General features: G+C 35.2%; 1 protein-coding gene across 2 annotated transcripts in view; it reads right to left on the reverse strand.

Annotated features, from left to right (window-relative positions):
- ELP4 (elongator acetyltransferase complex subunit 4) overlaps positions 1–22,076 on the reverse strand; it is a 253,060-nt gene that overhangs the window by 69,712 nt on the left and 161,272 nt on the right. The window lies entirely within an intron of this gene.

Consider the following 22,076-nt stretch of genomic DNA (forward strand, 5'->3'; position numbering starts at 1 on the left):
ACCATGTTAGCCAGGATGGTCTCGATCTCCTGACCTCGTGATCCGCCCGTCTCGGCCTCCCAAAGTGCTGGGATTACAGGCTTGAGCCACCGCGCCCGGCGAGAATAATGATATTTTTTAAAAATTGAAACTAAAAAATAAAAGAATGCATGGCAGGCTGTAATAATGCCCCTGCTTATCCTTGATGATATACATGTCCTAATTCCTGAAATCCGTGAATGCTACTTTCCATGGCAAGGAGGACTTTTCATATGTGATTAGGGATCCTGAAATGGGGAAATGATTGCCCTGGGCACAATGTAGTCACAAGAGTCCTTATAAGAGGAGGATGAAGGGTAAAAGTCAGAGAGGCCATGTGATGATGGAAGCAGAGGTTAGAGTGATGAGGCCATAGCCAAGGTATGCTGGTAGTTTACAGCACTGGAAAATGGATTCTCCTGTAAAGCTTCCAGAAGGAACTAGTCTTGCTGATACCTTGACCTTAATCCTCTGAGATCCTGACTGTGAACCTCTGACCTCTAGAATTATAGGGAAATAATTTATGTTATATTAAGCCACTAAGTTTGTGGTGATTTTTTATAGCAGTAATAGAAAAATAATATAAAATTAGTCATATATCACTTGTATAATTTAAAGAAAAAAGAAAATACCAACCATTCAAGTTGAATTGACAAATTCTTGCCATGGAATTATATTAACATAGTGAATTACAGAAGGTATTATAAAATAATACATTGTTACAGAATAAAGGGAAGTAATAAAACATAAGTATCATTAAATTTTCCACACTTACAACATACAAAGATGATTCAGTATTTTTTGTATACGTTATAAAAGTATATTGTCAATAAATTACACATGGTAAAATGAGGTCTTTGGCTACCTTATATTTTCCGTTGAACATCAAGGATATTAGACAGTATTCCTACTAACATGAACTGTAAGGTTTTATCTCATATATATACTTACATGAAATTATATATATCTGGTATTAAATATTATGTATTACACTGTTGGTGGGAATATAAACTCATGCAGCAACTATGAAGAATAGTATGAAGGGTTCTCAAGAAATTGCAAATGTAACTACCATATGATCCAGCAATCCCACTACCGGGAATTTCTCCAAAGGAAGAATTCCAAATTTCTCCAAATTTCTCCAAAGGATTTTTCTCCAAAAATCATTATATTGAAGAGATATCTGCACATCCATGTCTACTGCAGCACTATTCACGATAGCTAAGATAAGAAGTCAACCTAGATATCCAACAAAAGATGAATAAAGAAAATGTGGTGTATATATACACAATGGAATACTATTCAGCTATAAAAAAGAATGTAATCCTGACATTTGCAGCAATGTGGATGGAACTGCAGGACATTATATTAAGTGAAATAAGCCAGGAACAGAATGTAAAATACCACCTGTTCTCACTCATATGTGGGAGCTAAAAAAGTTGATGTCATAGAAGTATTATAAAAAGTAGAACAGAGGATACTAGATGTTGGGATGGGTAGGGGGAAGGGAAGGAGAGGGAGAGATTTGTTAAAGGATGTACATTTATAGCTAAAGTTATAGTGTTCTTTTTTTGAAACTATTAGACAAAAGCTAAAACATATGAATTAAATATATAAATCTATAAAATTAATTAAACACATATTAATTATATAATTTAATATATTAAATTAAATATATAAATAAATTAATTAAATATATATAAAAATACATATAATATTTAATTAAAACTTTTTTTTTTGGTAGAGATGGGGGTCTCACTATATTGACTAGGCTCGTCTTGAAGTGCTGGCTTCAAGCAATCTTCCCACCTTGGCCTCTCAAAGTGTCGGGATTACAGGCATGAGCCACCATGTATGGCCTTAAGTTCTAGTATTCTATACCACTGTAGGATGACAAGAGTTGAAAATAATATATCGTTTCTAATAGTAGAAGGAAGATATTAAACATTCCCAGCACAAGGAAATAATAAATGTTTGAGATGATGGGTATGCTAATTATCCTGAGCTAATCACTATGTATTTATTAAATGCATCAAAACATTACTGTGTGCCCCATGAATATGTACAATTAGTATATATCAATTTAGAAAGTAAAAAAAAGACAACATATAAAAACACAACACATTTTTATTAAAAATATTATGTTCATGACCAGCCTGGGAAATCCTTTATTTATAAAAAATAAAAAATCGGCCGGGCGTGGTGGCTCACGTCTGTAATCCCAGCACTTTGGGAGGCTGAGGCGGTTGCATCATGAGGTCAGGAGATTAAGACCATCCTGGCTAACATGGTAAACCCCGTCTCTAATAAATATACAAAAAATATTAGCCAGGCGTGGTGGCAGGCGCCCGTAGTCCCAGCTGCTCGGGAGGCTGAGGCAGGAGAATAGCATGAACCCAGGAGGCGGAGCTTGCAGTGAGCCGAGATCACACCACTGCACTCCAGCCTGGGCGACAGAGCAAGACTCAGTCTCAAAACAAAAACAAAAACAAAAACAAAACAAAAAAACCCATAAATAAATAAATAAAATAAATACATAAATAAATAAAAAATAAAAAATCAGCCAGGAGTGGTGGTGTGCACCTGCAGTCCTAGTTACTCAGGAGGCTGAGGCAGAAGGATCACTTGAGTCTAGGAGTTTGAGGTTTCACTGAGCTATACTTGTGCCACTGCACTCTTGCCTGGGTGACAGAGCAAGACCCTGTCTCTAAAAAAAAAAAAAAAAAAAATTAAAAAAATTTAAGTATTGTATGTATAGAAATACATCAGTCTGAAAATTTACCATGTAGAATATCAAACATTTATGATGTTTAAATATCACAAAGATTAATGCAGATTTCTTGTCTCTAGAGAAATTAATAGACATATTGATAATGGTGGTCCATTTTTTCCTTTCAGGGAAAGTTTAGAACTAAGACATAACCATTATTATCATTTGTTAACATCAGTAATAAAAACTAGACTATCGTTTTAGGAGGTAATTAGGATTAGATAAGGTCATCAGGGTGAGGCCCCATGATGGGACTGGTGGCTTCTCACCATGTGGTGTTCTCCACCATATTATGATGCAGCAGGAAGACCCTTGCCAGATGTTGGCGCCATGCTCTTGGACTTCCCAGTCTCCAAAATCATGAGCCAAATAAACTTCTGCTCTTTATAAATTACCCAGTTTATGGTATTCTGTTATAGCAATCGAAAATGGACTAACACATATGGTGACTTAGGAAGTCAGAAAATAATCCTTAAGTCATATATCATATAATCTGGTTTTTTTTTTTTTTTTTTTTTTTTTTTTTTTTTTTTTTTGAGATGGAGTCTCACTCTGTTGCCTAGACTGGAGTGCAGTGGCGCAATCTCAGCTCACCACAACCTCTGCCTCCCAGGTTCAAGTGATTCTCCTGCCTCAGCCTCTTGAGTAGCTGGGACTATAGGCACACACCACCATCCCTGGCTAACTTCTGTATTTTTAGTAGAGGAGGGGTTTCACTGTGTTGGCCAGGCTGATCTCCAACTCCTGACCTCATGATCCACCCACCTCGGCATCCCAAAGTGTTGGGATTACAGGCGTGAGCCACCACACTCAACCTATATAATCTTTAAGTCATAAACAAGAGTAGTGTTTTCTATGATCTAAATCAGAATTTGTTTTAAGAAACAAAGAGGAGTTTTGTGTCTTCTGTTTGAATTAACCATGTGTGATTTTTTTTTTAGTTGCTGAGAAGTTTTTCTATTTTCAAACAGATACAAATCCAAATTACAAGAACAGCACCTGAAATAATAAGAGATAATCTGCCTTGATGCATTGGTGATAAGACAATTGCACTGAAAACTAATTTTTTTTTAAAATTCTATTACTCTTGTAAGCAGAACAAATGCCCAGATGGCATGGGCCATAAAAATATAATAAAGGTTTACAATACTGTTAGTATCAGACCTCAGAAGTGTGCTGTAGTTTAAGTTAGAGTGCTGAATATGTGAGTGCATATAACATTTTTGAATTTTACTTTTTTGGACATATATATGCAAGTTGAAATATTTACTAGTTTCAAATGATTTCTATTTTCTGCCATATTCTTGGCCTTCAGTTTCAAACAATTTGAGAATTATTTTAGGAGAAGGCATATTAACTAAAAGATATAACAATTGTACTAATTCTTATTTTTCAATCAAGAAACACACTGATTTCCTTAAAAAAAATAATAATGTGAAATACTGGCACAAGATCACCAACAGAGAAATCACAGGCTTGCTCTAGGACAGCTGGATAATCACAACTAAGGTGTAAGGTACCTGGAGAGAAGGGTTTAAGGGTAACTTGTGCCTTGAAGAGATTGAGGCGACAATCTTTTAAGGTTTCTTTTTGTCTAGTTATTTTGCATTTCAATATAATGGTTATAATAACAGCAATTAGGTAACTCCTTCAAATTCTTTCATAAATGAAGCAAAGTATATAGATTATGTTAAAAATATTCATACTTTATTCACACTTTGAAAAACACTGGTTAAGGTTTTTGATCAATTATAATTGCTTAAAACTAGCAGAGTCACAGTATATATAAATAAAGAGGTTATCTAAATCTGAAAAGGTGTCATAGCTGTTTTAGAATCTCTGGGGATAACTGGGCAATAAAGGTTGTGCCACAGAAACACTGGCATGTTGCACGCCCTGTCTTCTTTTCACTGTTCCCTTTGCTTAGCAAGCTTGCTCACTATGCCACTGGTGCAAGGCCTAGGAGGCTGAAGAGGTCCTAGGAGACCAAATACATAGTCACTGGATCCTCTGCATGTGTCATGCTTATCAAGTCAAGTACAAAGTAAACAAAGAGAATGCAGGCGGTGACTATAAGATGTAACCCACACATGCAGCCCCCAAAAGACAACCAAAAATTAAAAGGAGCTTTGGTGTGTTAACTCATCGGCAATGTCTAATATAAGGTGCTAGCAGCTATAATTTTCTGAGTGATTTTAATGAATTTAACTGCTCTAAGTGCTTTACATAAATAATATTCATTTTCCCAATAAAATTTGAAGTAAATATTATTATATTAACTGTTCCATCTAACAACCTTTTGATATAGGCATTGATATCCTCATTTTACACAAAAGAAAATGAATGTTTGGAGGAGTTAAGTATCTTATACAAGGTCACATAGCTAAAAAATACCTGAAGCAATTTAAAAACTTTCAAAAATTTTTTTATAGCCAGAATGTATACCTAACACAGTAAAAGTATATAACATATATTAAATGAATAATAGTATATGTTAAGGTTAAAGACTAAATGCTAGCTAATATCTAGGAGAAGGGAGAATCACCTACAGATGAAAAACTATGAAACAGATTTTAAATATACACACAGTGGTAAAATATACATAGCATAAAATTTATCTCTTAACCATTCTTAAATGTACAGTTCAGTGGCACTAAGTACTGAACTGTACATTTAAAAGTTGTATGCTGTTATGCAACTTTTACCATTATCCATTTCCAGAACTTTTTCATCCCAAATTGCAACTCTGTGTTCATTAAACTCCCATTCTCCTCTCCCTGACATGTTTTAATTCAAGCCTAATTATTGTTGTTGTTATTATTATTATTTTTAGAGACAGGATCTCGCTCTGTTGCCCAGACTGGAGTGCAATGGCCCAATTACAGTTTACTGCAGCCTTGAACTCCTGGGCTCAAGTGATCCTCCTGCCTCAGTCTCCCGAGTAGCTGGGACAGGTGTGTGGCACCACGCCTGGCTCAAGTCTAATTATTTGTTTAATTAAAATCTCAAAATGTTAGTGTTTAAAGTCTTTCCATCTCAACACGTGTAAACATATACAATTATAGGAGACTAAAAAGTTCACCTTTGGAAATGCAACTATAATTTTATTTACTAAGTAGATTTAAAAGGACAGTCAGAAACATAATTCATCAATATATTTGCTTCCTACTGTGGCTAACAGTTGACGTTCAATTTTTGGGAATAATATATAAACATTAAAGTTATGTATGCTGAGAAACAAAGGTATAATATCAGGCATTTACAATATAAAATGTTTGTTTACCCATTTTAAAAAATGTTGTCTTTACTGATCAGTATTGAAAATCTCTCTCTTATTATATTAGGTAAAATAAAATTTATCAAGGCTCAAGTTGGAAAAATAGATTGAAATATATACATGTGTGTATATATTTATTATATATTATATAATATATAAAAAATTAATTATATATTAACATATAATAGTATTAATATATAATAATATAATAAATATATAATATTATTTATTAGTCTACAAAATCTTGAAATACATATAGGGCTTAAGTTAATAAACTGAAAATACAGGAAAAATCGTAACTGGCTTGGTCATAAGAGCAGAAAAAAGCAGTTTTAGAATCCAGGAGACATAGCTACTATAAAATTATGCTTAGGCAATAGCTTTTGACATAAATTTAAATAGGATACAATATCTGTGCCCCAAGATAAATCGAGTGAGATTAGAAGTTAATTAAGGCAATAGCATGATTCTACTACTAAAAAAATCTTATTTTAAATATGTAGGTATAAAATTATAATACTTCTTGGTTACTTCCAGAAAATCTTTTAAAAGGAATTAAAGAATAAGAAGAAGATACAAGGAGCTTATCAAAACCCCATTTAAGCAATGTGACAGCTTATTCTTTATAATATTAAATCCTCAAAATGGACTTTATATTGGCTATATAACTGAAAATACCCAAAAAATTTTATTTTCCTGGTAAGACAAGGAAATTTTAAAAAGGAAAAGAAAATGCTTGAGCACAAAGTCCTTAAATTATGCGAAACGGTCTGAGCAAATACAGAATGCAGAGAAGGCTATTTTCTTACACAGAGGTTCAAGTCACTGGCTATTTGAAACATTAAAAACACATTAGCCACTATGGCTAATCAAGTGATTGGTAAATCTGATTTTAAAAAGGTAGTGCTTGAAATCCAAGTGCATTCTATAACCCTGTAAAGAGGAAGGAAATCTTACAGGATAAGAGAATTAGGTTGGGATGAAAACCACGGAGGAGAGGAAGAAGAAATCTACTCACTCTCACATTTATAATATTATATATGACATAGGCCAGGAGAAAGAAAAAGGTTTTCTATTATTTCTTTCTATATTCTCATTGCATACCAATGAGAACATTCTTATATTCTCATTGGTTTGCATTTGAAAACTGCAACACAGAACATGCCCTCTTGGTGAATCTAATGATGTAGCTCTAAGGGACATTTTTGTAAATCTGACACTTTCCTGAATGAACTCCCAAAAGTCAGAATTTGAATACAAATGTCCCTATCTTGAGTAAACAATCTTTCCAGCTGTCTTCCAAGGACTACTGGGGAGGGAATCAAGAGACCTTGGTTCTGTTACTTCCTGTGTGAGACTGGGAAAATGTACTTATTTGGGCCTGGATACCTCATACAGACACACAGCCTTTATTCTCAATTCCAAAAATCCAAAAACCTCTGAAAATCTTAACTCATTTGTCTACATGAACATAAAGCTATTTATAGTTTTTATTAACCTGACTTACTGTAACTACTCATATTACAGAAATATTAATGTTTATGAGGTATTTATTACCTTTTTAGTGATCATTTTAGAACAACTTATTTTGAAGTATTTTCAAACACAGAAAAGTATGCCAGAAAAAAACAAAGAATTCCCATATTCCTATCACCCAGATTCCCCAATTTTTAACATTTTTCATTTGCTCCATTTTTCTCTTTTTTAAAAAAATAGATACACTCCCGTAAGCATGTACATGTACACATGATTAGCCTTTTCTGAAGTATCCAAGAACAAGCAGCAGACATGATTCCTATCAACCCTAAATACTCCAGTATTTCTTAAGACAAGGACATTCTTCTACAGAATCACCACATAAGTCTTTGAGTCAGAAAATCAACATTTATAAAACACTACTATCAATCTACAGACATCATTCAAACTTTGTCAACTGCCCAGTAATGTCAGGACATTCATTCCCTTCCCATATTCTCATTCTCTCCAGGTCTTTCATGTTCTTGACATTTTTCCAAAAATACAGAACTTTCATTCTGTAGGCTAATCATAAACTTAGATCTTTCTGCTATTTCCTCATGATCATGCTTTTTGGGCAGGGAAACCACTAACATGATACTCTGCTCTTTTCAAGGCTACACATCAAGGTGATGTGCCATACATGAAGTTGACCCACTTGTGATGTCAACCTTGATTGTCTGGTCATATTGTTCAGAAAATTTCTCCACTGTCATGTCATCCCTTAGTAACTAACTAGTAGTGTGTAAGGGAGATATTCTGAGATTATGTCAATATCCTTTTCCTCACTAAACCTCATCAAACCCACAAACCAGGCCTCAGTCTCCATTGAAAACTTCCATCTGAATTGAACTATGGGTGATGAACTATGACTGTCAAATGGTAATTTTCTATTTCTATTTTTATCATTCCTTCAATGTTTAATAGTTGGTATTCTATGGCAGGAAAGAGATTTCTTTTCTTACCTATCTATGCATCCATCTATCTCAGTATGGGCTCATGAATTTCCATTTTATTTAACGTTTTCCATTATTAATTTCCCAGACTGGCTAGTGGGAACTCTTTGAATTAAATTCTGGGCCGTTTTTTTTTCATGCTCCTATTGTTCTTTGAGTATCTGCCTACTTTCTGGCACAAATTCTAGTCTCATTTTATACTTTCTGTGCCTCAATCCTAGAATTAGCTATTTTGCCAAGAGGCTTCCTTCCTCTTCCCCTCTTGTTTTTTTTTTTTTTTTTTTTTAGTGGAGGAAGAGACTCAGAAACCAATATTTGGGTACTTGGAGTATTCCCTAGGGTTGTCATTGCTTCTAGGCTTTTCAGAAGAGAAGGCTAAGAAATACACACATATATAGTAAACTCACATATAGATACATCTATTTCTACATGTATATTGTTGTGTGTGCTTGAGTGTGTATGGTGTATAATCATGAGTGTTTGTTTATTTGTTCTAAAATCATTTCTTTCAAATTTCAAGCAATGTTTTATACTGTAGCAGGCTTTGATGAACGAATTTTTATTCACTATATTCATGTGCTCCATGGTAATATGTATTTTGATCTTAATCTCTTTTAGCTTTAGTCTCGTAAGATCTTCATACAGCGATCACCTCCTCCTTCTCATTCCATTTCCATAATTGTATTAATAAAGAAGATTCTGCTGAGGTCAGAGAATCAGGTAGAAATATAGGAAAAATATAATTTAAAATTTCCAGGTAAGGCATGGTGCTCATGCCTGCAATCCCAGCACTTTGGAAGACTGAGGGGGGTATATCACTTGAGGCCAGGAGTTCAAGACCAGCCTGGTCAACATGTTGAAACTCCATCTCTACTAAAAATACAAAAATTAGCCAGGAGTGGCGGCCCATGCCTGTGATCCCAGCTACTCGGGAGGCTAAGGAGGGAGAATCGCTTGAACCCAGGAGATGGAGGTTGCAGTGAGTAGAGACCTCACCACTGCACTCCAACCTAGGTGAGAAAGTGAAACCCTGTCTCAAAAAAATTTTTTTTTTCTATGACTATAACAATGTAATTGTAAGCATACGCACAGGAAATGTATATACTTTGTGTTCATTAGTAATATTAAAGTACAAAAAGATATAAATAAAACATAAAAGGTTTGAAAGAGGTTTTAAGTAGTTAAAATCTGCTCAATAAATAAGTTACAGAAAGATAAAGGTGTTTATTTAAAATAGGCTTATATGACTAAAATTTATCAGTTTAATACAAATATGTGTTTAAAGTTTCAACTTTAAGTATACTATGCATATTTTATACCAGATTAGACTAACATGCCACCCCCACTACAGCTGGGAAGGTTAAACAACAGTATGCAAATCTGAATTGGATATAACAGCTGTTCAAATGCCAGGGCGTACTTTACTTTAAAATGTGACCATTTAGTTCTGTTAAATATAAACTGCTGTTCTAGCTATGTGTATTATTTTCCTTAAAAAATCCTTTTAAAAATAAATCATTTTCTGATATGTAGTAGAAGCACTACTAAAGTTCAATGTTTTTTTTACCTTTTTTTCCCTCAACTTTCTGAAAAAATGAATGAGACAATTCTCTTCTTCATCTCTTACATCCCACTCATCTCATCAGCTTCTTTTGTTAATATAAAAATATGATAATTAATCATTGGAAGAGTGGTATTGCTTTTGATGAGACCCTGATTGCATTTCAAGTCCTCATTTTTGACAGAAACAAGTTTAGACACTTTTAATTGTGGACAATAATTCCACCCTGACTACGTGGTATACATGTTAAATTATAAATTGTATAAGTACCATTCTCAAGGATAAAATCAAGAAATAAAGTCCTGAAGTTCCCAAGAATGACTACAAATACTTTATTTATAGAATGTCATCATCATTAAAAGTCTGTAAGATTATTTGTAAATGAAGGAGATGGCCCATTTTTCAATTTCTTGGGACCTAGAATTTTAGTAAGATGATTTTAAACAAATTGCTTTTGAGAGAAGGCTCCTTAATCTGGTATCAATACTAAAAAAAACCACACACACACAAACAAAAAACAGGCTTTCTTCTTCCATTATAACACAGAAACTGAAATGAAAGCCCTGATGTAGAGAAAACCCACTTGTAATACAAGAAACACAAAAGCTAGGTACTGGAGGTATTATTACTGGAAATGGAAACGAAGACTTAGAGATAACTCTTCTAAAGTCACACAGGAAGTCAGCAGCTGCTCAATAAGAATGTTACTCCTTTGAGTGGGCAGTGGAGAGTCTACATCCCTTCCTTCCTCCCCTAATAAACATGGGGCATGAGCCATGTGTCAGAAACTCTGGTAGGCTTGGAAGAATCAATGATAAACAAGACACTCATAGTCTCTATTTATGGAATTGAGTATTTAAGAAGGGGATGATACAAGTAATTGCAATCCAGTGTGGTTATTGCTATGATAGAGAAAATACAGGATGCTACCAGAGCATAAACAGAGGTATTCAATCTAGACTTGGTGTGGATCATAGAAGCCCTGAGGGAGACAGTGATATTTAAACTGCAGCCTGAAGGATACACAGAAGTCAGCCCGGCTGAGACCACAGTGGTAGGAGGTGGAGGGGGTGTGAGATTGGGGCTGTTGCTCCAATCAGAGGCAACATCATGTGTGAATGTGCCTTGGAGGAATTGGAATTAAGCAGAGCACAGGAAAACTCCTGTTTTGCTGATCTTCTCCTGCTTTTCTGCAAAGCCAAGGTACAGAACTGGCACTTGTCACTGTGTACTCTTCCAAAATGAGCAATGGAGCAAGAAGTAGAGTCAATGTGCTGGGGTAGCTATTTGCTCTTGTAAATGAAAAATTGATGGCCTACTTTTTTTCTACACAAAGATTAGGTCAATTCAGAAACTGTTCTTTAAATAGTTTCCAAAATTCATTATTTACAGTAGTAGGGCTACAGTTAGTAGGGAAAAGATTCTATCACTAGAAGTACTTAATTTTTTTTAGATTCTAGATCATAGCACTTACTGACCATATTAACTTAGGCTAGTTATATTGTATCTTTCGATTTCCTAACCATTATGATGAAGGTCTGAAAACCATGGTCTGTACTTTCCTCCCCAACTCTAATATTTGGGCTACGTTAATAATATAACTATCAGGATCATAGTATCAAAACACCGCTCCTTGGCAGCCCTGGATTCCTTCAAGTTAGTTTAGAAATTTTCCAACTCAACCAGAGCAGCTCCATTATTGTTAGATTTCTTTATTGGACTTCGGAGTAAGAAGTTTCTCAAGAGTTTCACAGCTTAAAAACTTGAAAACCACTTTTTGTCTCACTGTTCTGTTACATAGATAAAATGCTTAAATCCTTACTTAGTTGCTTAAAACATGGGGGCAATCCTCCTATTGGTGTGAATAAGGCCAAATCTATGAGTTCTTTAATGATGTTACAATATCATATTTATTACTCAATAAGAAGTTAATGTTAAGAGATATCATAAATTCTATCACAATAACCTGTTAAGTGTCATTTTGGGATGAATAACCAGCTTTGTGTCATCTGGGGATATCTAATTAGGAAAAGTGGTATGATAAATATTTATATTCCTAGTTCAAAAATTGTTATTGTAAACATTGTGCTTATTGTTTTAAATTCAGAAATCAGAAAGAAACTTCAGTCATGAAGTATGTCCTTTAGTTAAACAAGTGTAAATATATGTACTATTCTATTTGGTAAAGTTAAAAAAAACCAGTGGCAGTAAGGCAATTCTAAATTTACCATGGATTATTTATTTAAGCTTGAAGATAAAACTGAGGTTTTATAAATGAGAAAATGATGTACTAAAAGCAAGACACTAAATCAATTTTAAACACCAAACACAATTTATGCCTGACTTTAAAACTCATCCACAAAACATTAATCTACACAAAGGCCAGAAGCTGAATGAAGCATAATTTGTGAAACTGATACCTTTCATCACAACCTCTAACTGAAAAGGTCATTAGATATATTATATCTAAGTGAGCAGCTTATCCCTGCTTCATTACTGATAATTAAGACAAGTAATATTTTCTTGACAGTAATGTGTCCGTTAACAGATATAGTCTAGTTTGCATAAAATAAGCATTAATTAGCATAGTACTATCCCAGATTTTTTAAAAAATTGAGTACTTGTGTAACACGGCTTCATCATTTTTTCCCTTAATTTCCAGGCTCAGAAAACATAATGTACACATTAAAAAATTCATCTTTAGTCATGTTTAAATTCATAAGGTACATAACTAAATAGGTATTCTGAAAACGCAACCAATGAAAGTGAAGGTACCTGTGACTGGGTATCATTTAAATTATCTGTACTAACTTGCCTTACTCTGAGCTATGTGAAATGCCAGAAGCAGCTATTCTTTAATGTTAAGACTTTTGAAGTCTTAATGTAGGAAATTTGGGGAAGTATAAAATCGTTTCTAAACTGACTGAAAACTAACAAGTAGGGCAAAGAGCCAAAAAAGTACCTTTAAAAGGCCTTGAATAAGAAAAGACATGATTTGCCTTTGCTTTTTTGGTGTAAAAAAAAAAAAAAAAAAAAAAAAAAAAAAGGAAAAAAAACCCCACATGAAACTGAGTACTCAGTACAGAAAACCTCAACTATTACTAGTAATGACTAGTTATTACCAGATAAGACTTTTATTGTTTTTGGCCCGAGGCAAGATTTTCAGGGCCAACATGTTCTTTAAATAAAGAAGAAAGATCAAAATAAAATGATGGTAGGAAGCTAACAGAATTGTGCTTTTTTATTAACTCAGACTTTGTAAACTAATTCAGTGTAAGAGGATAAAGATTAAATTGGGATAACTGTGTCTCATACATGAAGTTCTAATTTTACTTTTCCACAAAGCTATAGAAGAAACTCACATTTTAGTACAAATAATCCATCACAATATTACAGATATAAAATATACATTTTCTTTTTAGGAAAAAGAAGAAGTATTTGTCTGGTCAGTGACCAAACATTATTTGAGATTCTACTGTGTGTGCTCCCTCTCACTTGAAGGAAGGTGAGGCAGATGGACTGGATTGTGGCACAGTTTTCTCTTAATTTGCCACATCTAGAAAAGGAGGAAAACAGCTATGCCCCGAATGCTGGCAATTTAGCTAGTAGAATGAGGTGGAAACAGATGGGCTTTCGAGTCAGCTACTCCTCTGACTGAATTTTGGCTTTGCTATTCAGCAGATATTTGATCTTGTGAAGAAACTCTCTTGAGCCTCAGGTCTTTCACATGAAAAAATCAGCTAATAATATTTATTCTGAAGGAATTATTCTAAAGATTAAGTGAGATAATGCATACAAAACACATGTTATTTTCTTTTCTTTCCCTTATAAGAGGAATATTATTTTGGTTCCATTTCACAGACCACCACCATTTCCCTGGTATATGGAGGATGGTAGAGAACAGCGTTATTGTCTGCTAATAAGCACTTCTCCAGGTTTCCATTAGCAGAGCAATGCTTCTTTGCCTGAGTGAAAAACAACCACCACCATCACAACCACAATCCTCTGAGAAAGATGCCAATTGTCTCTATTTAACAGGTGAGAAAACTGAAGCAAAAAGACATTATTTGCTGAGCTCACTCATCCAGTAAGTGGCAGAGTCAACTTTCAAATTCAGGCTGTTGAACTACACAGCCTCATTCTAAATCACTATACCATACTATAGAGTACATAGAACATAAGATGGGAAATCAGTGGCCACAGACTTCCTATCATAAGCAAGGAGCTTGGCAGGGGCTTTCACATAATGTAATTCTCAGTCTTTCTTCCACCCTCCATTTGGACAAATGCATCAACCCAGAGAGGAGTTGGGAAGGAGAAATGCACTACATCCGCCCAGTGTGTAAGCCATGTTTTTCATTCTTCTTTCTTTCTTGTTTTTTTTAGAGACAGGTTCTTATTTTGTTGCCCAGGATGAAGTGCAGTGGCACAACTGAACCTCACTGCTGACCCCCAAACTCCTGCACTCAAGTGATCCTTCCAGCTTAGCCTTCGGAGTAGATGAGACTACAGGTGTGCACCACCCTACCTGGCTAATTTAAAAAAATTTTTTAGAGTTGAGGTCTTGCTATGTTGCCCAGGTTGGTCTTCCACTCCTGGCCTCAAGTGATCCTCTCACCACTGAGTAGGCGAGAGCCACTGCACCCAGCTTGCCACTATTTTCAAGTAAAGATGAACCTATTAAAGCTAAACACATTCTTGCAGGACAAGATACTAATTAATAATTAATCATACTTTAATCAGTATACTAAATAGTCTATGCCTAAAAGCTCCTCAAATAATTAAAGTGAACCCTGTGCAAGGTGCTTATATGCCATAGAAATTTTGTTTAGCATTCCACTCAATGACAAAGTTAACAAATTGCCATAAATTAGAGAAACCAAATATATTAGTCTAGATCTAATTTACTGTTCTCCCAATGATAAAAGCTGCAAACAGGAAGTACCCTCATTTACCCCCCTTGAGCCCTCACAAATTTTTTTTCTTTTTATGGAGGCTCAAATTAATCTAATATGTATGTGAAAGTTAGGGACCCTCATAATTTCCTATCTCTAGGCACTTCTACATACTGTTCACTCTTCACAGGTCAGTGACTATGCATATTAGTAAAATAATAGCAATACTGGAAGTTCATTTTCTAGCATAGTATTACTAATTCTACATTTCTTGAGTGTATACTCTGCTTAGCAATGTGCTATATAGATTTTGAATATTATACAAAATGGTACCTTCTTGTTCTATTTACTACATGAAATCTTTGACATTAATGAAACATGACACAGTACTGTATTCTATTATGAAATTTCCTCTACTCCAATATACCTGGTAAGACTTAGTGGGGGTCAAAAAGATCAAAAGAGTAGGAGGAAAGAATGCCTGAAAGATTAGATTTATCTTTAGATTTTAGTTCAAATTCAACTACTTGGGTTATGACTTTCAAAGGTCAATTATTTTTAGCTAAATAAGTAGAAAATTGGTCCTGGTAAGCAGGCATGTATCTCCCAGGGGTGAGGATGGAGGTGGGGATAAGGAGAAACCATTCCCTTGCATTACAGCAAATGATACAATAATTTCACATTCATATATATAAACAGCATTAGCATAACACCATTCTTTGTAGAAAGGGATGTTAACATTTAGAAGGTTGTAATTATTTTAGGAATAATGAATTTCTATAAGGCATCTGTTTTTTCCAAAGTATTTTGGTTAAAGCCTGATTTGCGTGAAAACATAAATAACCTCTTGCTCCAGACTCAGAGCATCAGCAAGCTTTAACAGATGGCCTCATTTAAAAATCATTTGTTAAGATATCTCACATTTATCCAACACGCTGTCAATGTCTTCCTTTCATTCAATCGTGATTTTACATATTTCTGTCATAAATATTTTTTTTAATCCTGTGCATTCAAGGAAATAACACAATTTACTATTTATACTTAATTTGGTTTGAGGGTAACCCTGATTCTTTTAAACTTATGCCATTAACTAAAGTACTGTAGAATGATTAATTACAGAAAAATACAAAGTTTAACATTAACTCATGAAAATGCAATCAAAAGCAACATTAGGCCGGGCGCGGTGGCTCACGCCTGTAATCCCAGCACTTTGGGAGGCCGAGAACGGGGGGATCACGAGGTCAGAAGATCGAGACCATCCAGACTAACATGGTGAAACCCCGTCTCTACTAAAAATACAAAAATTAGCCGGGCGTGGTGGCGGGTGCCTGTAGTCCCAGCTACTCGAGAGGCTGAGGCAGGAGAATGGCGTGAACCCAGGAGGCGGAGCTTGCAGTGAGTGATCGCACCACTGTACTCCCGCCTGGGTGACAGAGTGAGACTCGGTCTCAAAAACAAACAAACAAACAAACAAACAAACAAACAAAAAAACCAAAAGCAATATTTTAATCAAGGGACAAGTGGAAAAGCAAAATAACTGAAAAATTATCTATCCCACACCCGTCTCTATTACTCTTTCCTTCTCCTTTCTTTCATTCTCAAGAATCTGGAACAGTGTTGATATTTGCTGTCTCTATTTCCTTACCTCCCATTCACTTTTTATACTGTCAAAGAAATTGCAAAAGTCATTCAATCTTTAACCAATTATATGTAATTAAGGTTTTGAGCCCTATGCTCCAATTTCTTGGTCAATGGTCACCTATGAGCCTCATATTGCCAAATGCCATAGACTTCTCTATCTATGAGTCAATTGTTGACTTTCTATTCATTGCTCAATGCATTTGGCATTGTTCATTATTCCTTCAAAATTCTCTCTTCTCTCAATTTCCATGAGACCACTCCACATGATTCTTCTGCCTTCTTCTCTTCCGAATCTAAACATGTTTTCTGATCTTACATGTTCTAATGTCTTCAACTACCAGCTATATAACAATGATTCCCAAATACACATCTTTGGATCATGTTTCTCCTTACAACAAATTTCACACATCCAAATGTTCAAAGGTTATATCCACCTGTATGTCCTATTCTACATGTCTCAAACTGCACCTTTTTCTATGGTCTCCATTTTAATGAAAGACACTGACCCCATCTAGTCACCCAAATCAGATATTTGGAAGCCAGTTTAGACTCCTCCTTCTCTCTTACAAAATGACTAAGCTCAGTTGATTTTATCTCATGTCTAATCATTATGATGAAGGTGATGGTGATGATGATGATCACCTAGTTTCTGCAACAGTTTCCTAACTTAACTCTTGGCCTCTAGTCTTGTCACCCCACCCCACCCCGACTCCAATCTCTTTTCATACTCCTGCAAGAGTGATTTTTTTTTTTTTTTTTTTTTTGAGGCAGGGTCTCACTCTGTTGCCCAGGCAGGAGTGCACTGGCATGATCTCAGCTCACTGCAACCTCCACGTCCCCAGCTCAAGTGACCCTCCCACCTGAGCCTCCCAAGTAGCTGGGACCACAGGTGTCCATCACCATGCCTGGCTAATTTTTTGTAGAGATGGGGCTTCACCATGTTTCCCAGGCTGGTCTTGAACTCCTGGGCTCAAGTAATCCACCTGTCATGGCCTCCCCAAGTGCTGGGATTATACTTGTGAGCCACTGTACCAGGCCCAGAGTGATACTTCTAAAACACAAATCTGATTGGCAATTCTCTGCATAAAATACTTTAATGGTTCCAAATTACCCATAGGACAGAATCCAAAATCGTGAGCTGGAAATCACATCATGACCTGCCTCTCTCAGACGACTTCCTTCCTTTATCCATGTTTAATCTGAAGTTTAAATAAAATAGTCAAATGCTAGAATCTAATTATAGTGAATATGTTTGTATTTAAGATAATTAAGATGAGAAGCTATTTCATATCAAAAAAAAAAAAAAACTCCACAAGATCATGAAAAATCAGAAATATGGTACAGGTAGTCTAGGATAAAAATTAGTGTCAGGATAAATAATAACAAACCAGACTTTCTTGGTATTGATTAGAGAAAGAAGGTGACAACCTTAATTGTATTAGGGCTAACATGACAAAATAAATAATAGATTACTAATATATAAAATGTATATATTTTTCATAGGTGAGTTTGGCTTTCATTTTGACTAAGTCATAAAGCCTACAAGAAGGTTAGAAAAGGAAACTGTATTATAAGAGACTATAGAGAAGTTGTGTGATAACCCCTAGAAAAGACAATTTTAACATAAAATGTTTACACATAAAAGTATTAATGTGCTATAATCATTTAACCATATATAGGAAAGAATTATTTTTTTTCGAGAAGCAGTCTCGCTCTGTCATCCAGGCTGGAGTGTAGTGGCGTGATCTCGGCTCACTGCAACCTCCACCTCCCGGGATGGAGCAATTTTCCTGTCTCAGTCTCCTGTCTCAGCCTCCCGGCTAGCTGGGACTACAGGCCATGTGCCACCATGCCCAGCTAATTTTTTGTATTTTTTTAGAGAAGGGGTTTCACCATATTAGCCAAGATGGTCTCGATCTCCTGATCTCGTGATCCACGCACCTGGCCTCCCAAAGTGCTGGGATTACAGGCGTTGAGTCACTGCACCCGGCCAGAAATGTTTTTAAAATAAACTTTATTAATAAAATTCCTTAAAGTCTCTGCATTTCATAATTTATTAAAGTTTGGATACAAATCTGTTAAGTTTCAACTCTTCTGTTACAAATTGGTAATTCACTACACTCCTCTTGAAGTAATTGCACTACTGCATTGAAACCCATTTCAATTAACTATGTAATTGGAAATAGTAAAAAAATGCACAGGTTGGGTAAATTATTCAGTAACTTAAAATTGTTTTTTTCAATTAAACTTCTTTTGCTATTTTGTTGTTGTTGTTGTTTTGAGGCAGAGTCTTGCTCTGTTGCCAGGCTGGAGTGCAATGGCGCGATCTCGGCTCACTGCAACCTCTGCCTCCTGGGTTCGTGATTCCCCTGCCTCAGCCTCCCAAGTAGCTGGGATTACAGGCGCCCGCTAGTACGCCCGGCTAATTTTTTGTATTTTAGTAGACACAGGGTTTTACCATGTTGGCCAGGATAGTCTCGATCTCCTGACCTCGTGATCTACCCCCTCGGCCTCCCAAAGTGCTGGGATTACAGGCGTGAGCCACCGTGCCTGGCCTAAACTTCCTTTGCTACTTTCTGCACAACTTTTTGTAAAAGCTTTTCAGTATTATGTCTTAAGCATCAATTTATGCTTACATAGGTACATATATTGAAATCATTTTATTTTATAATTTGTTTAATAAGATCAAAATCAGGAATATCAGCAGCTCCTTGAAAGTGCCTTCAGCTCCTTTCCAGACACTCCCCATGAAGACAGTGTCCTGTGTTTCTTTCTAAAAGTCTATTGTTTTGTCTTTCATATCAGACTGCACTCCATCTGGAATTGATTTTTGTTTACGCTGTGAAGAAGGGGTCAAGATTTACTTTTGTTTCTCATATGGATCATACGGATACCAGTTTTGACTGAGTACTATTTATTGAAAAGCACATCATTCCCCATCTGCACTAGTGTTATTTTTGGCATAAGTCACGGGTGGTCATATACATATGGGTCTGTTTCTGGGCTCTTTTCTGTCCAGTTTGGTTACAACAATCCGTCGTTGTGTCAATACCACAAATCTTGATATAGGGTAGTCCTCCAACTTTGCTATGTGTAAAGATTATTTTCTGGGGCCGGGTGCTGTGGCTCATGCCTTTAATCCAGCACTTTGGAAGGCCGAGATAAGCGGATCACTCGAGGTCAGGAGTTTGAGACCAGCCTGGCCAACATGGTGAAACCCCATCTCTAGTAAAAATACAAAAATTAGCCAGGGGTGGTGGCGCACATCTGTAATTTCAGCTACTTGGGAGGCTGAGACAGGAGAATCACTTGAATCCCCAAGGTGGAGGCTGCAGTGAGCCAAGATTGATCCACTGTACTTCAGCCTGGGTGACAAAGGGAGATTCTGGATTTTTTTTTTTTTTTTTAATTTAAAGATTATCTTTTTGATCCTTTGCATTTTTTTATTTTGCAAAAATTTATGCTGGGATTTTTATAGGGACTGCACTGAATATAAACATAAACTCTGGAAGAAGTGATACACCAATTTATATTTGTAGTAGCTTTAGTTAGACTTCAAAGTTGTGTAGGATCATAGCAGTTCTTAATTGGGTAGGACTGCACAGAGCATTGTTGAATGCCAGAATACCCTAGCCTCATGCATTAAATATTACTATCACTGTAATAATCAAAACCATGGTGATACCAAAGAACCGAACAAGTTCATTCAGTAATGTTTCTTTCCTATGGTTCAAGTCTATGATTCCTATTGTTCATTTAATAATCATTTACTTAGTATCTAATAAGTGATCTTTTCTACCGCTCATCAATTTTGACATTTATATCTAGTTAATTGAATTTATCCCATAGTACAGATACAAGAAATCTCTTCTTTATTAAATAGTGAATTCTTTAAAATAGAAACAATGTCTTATTTCTGTATCTCTAGTACCCCCTATATAGTAGGCTTTTAAATAGATGTTTAGCAAATTATCTTAATAGACCATAAAATAATTTTAATTCACCTAGAACATTAATCTTAAAATGCCCATGGCCTTGAAACCTGCAGAAATGATGATGGATTTAAATGTTCATGAAGGAAAATATCACTGGTGTTTCACAAAATTTAGAAGAGCTTGAGTCTGTTTCATCTGTCCTAGAGTAAAATTCAAAATAATACACTCAATTTGCCAATTTGAAACTTTAACAGTATGGTAGTTTTAACACAGCTTTTAAATTATATTTTTTAAAATGGAAACCTCATACTTTGAAGTGGTACAAAAATTATAAACTTGAAAATTTTTCAAAAGCTATATGAAAACTAAAAAACTCCAAGCTTTGTATTTTTAGTCAAGCTTACACAAGACATCATAAAAGCTCCTAAAGAGTTGCATAGCAAAAATCTCAATGCTTACTTACAAGATATGGCATAGAAAGAAACTACACATTTGTGTGTAAAATAAGCTGTTCTAAAAATATATTACATGGCTAATGTTAACAAAATAGGATACAAAAATAGAAAGAAGAATGGTGACTAGCTAAGCTTGGGCTTTGTGGGGAGGAGAAGGGAAGGTAAATAAAAATAAGAAATAAATTTATGTAAATATAAATAAAATATTTGGATAGTACCAAATATACTGATTCAGTGAAATATTTTGGCACTATGGGTGAAATAAAGGCATAGAATATATACTTTCCGACCTCAAGAAACTTAGTCGAATGGGCAAGATAAGTGTCAAAATAAGTAATATAAATAGAAAGTGATGAGTACATAAATATTTTATAGTCCAAATGACTTTCAAGATGCAACTCAAATATCATCCTTCTGTAGCTTTCCCTGAACAACTGCCTCATTATTAGTCTTTGTACAGTATTTTCAAACCTAACTCTATTTTTGTACCAGTCAATTTCTATTATAGTTGTTTATATGTCAGTTTTCTCTACTAGACTATGAGCTCTTTATGGGCAGGAGTTGTGTTAATACATATTTGTAACCTCACAAAAGGCCTGGCGCATGGTAGTATTTCTTATACTTACTCAACTTGAGCTAATACAGTATCATACAAAACGTACAAAAATGAGAGAACTGAACAATGAATGCCAAGGTGCTAACTTTACAAATACAAAAAAAGATCAATTTATGATGCAACTGTCAGGCGAGGCTCAGGGAGCAGGTGAGATTTGAAGTCAGCTCTGAATATGTATGTGAGATCTCAGCAGGGGCAAAGACAGTAATCATCCTGGAAGTGTGACCAAAGTAGTGCTACCAGACTTACTGCTTCTGCACCTTTCTAACAATAGCAGCTAGTGAGGAAGGCAAATATGTAAAGAAGCACCTATGAGTCTTATTGATGGGCCACTAATTTTACAGTCTTGAATAATCTATCATTCTTCCTCCTCTTTCATCATTCAGATCCTGGCAAATATCAAGTATAGTATCAAGTACAGCTCTTCATTTAAATCT

The sequence above is a fragment of the Macaca thibetana genome, chromosome 14 (genome assembly GCF_024542745.1).
Source record: "Macaca thibetana thibetana isolate TM-01 chromosome 14, ASM2454274v1, whole genome shotgun sequence".
Taxonomy (NCBI): domain Eukaryota; kingdom Metazoa; phylum Chordata; class Mammalia; order Primates; family Cercopithecidae; genus Macaca; species Macaca thibetana.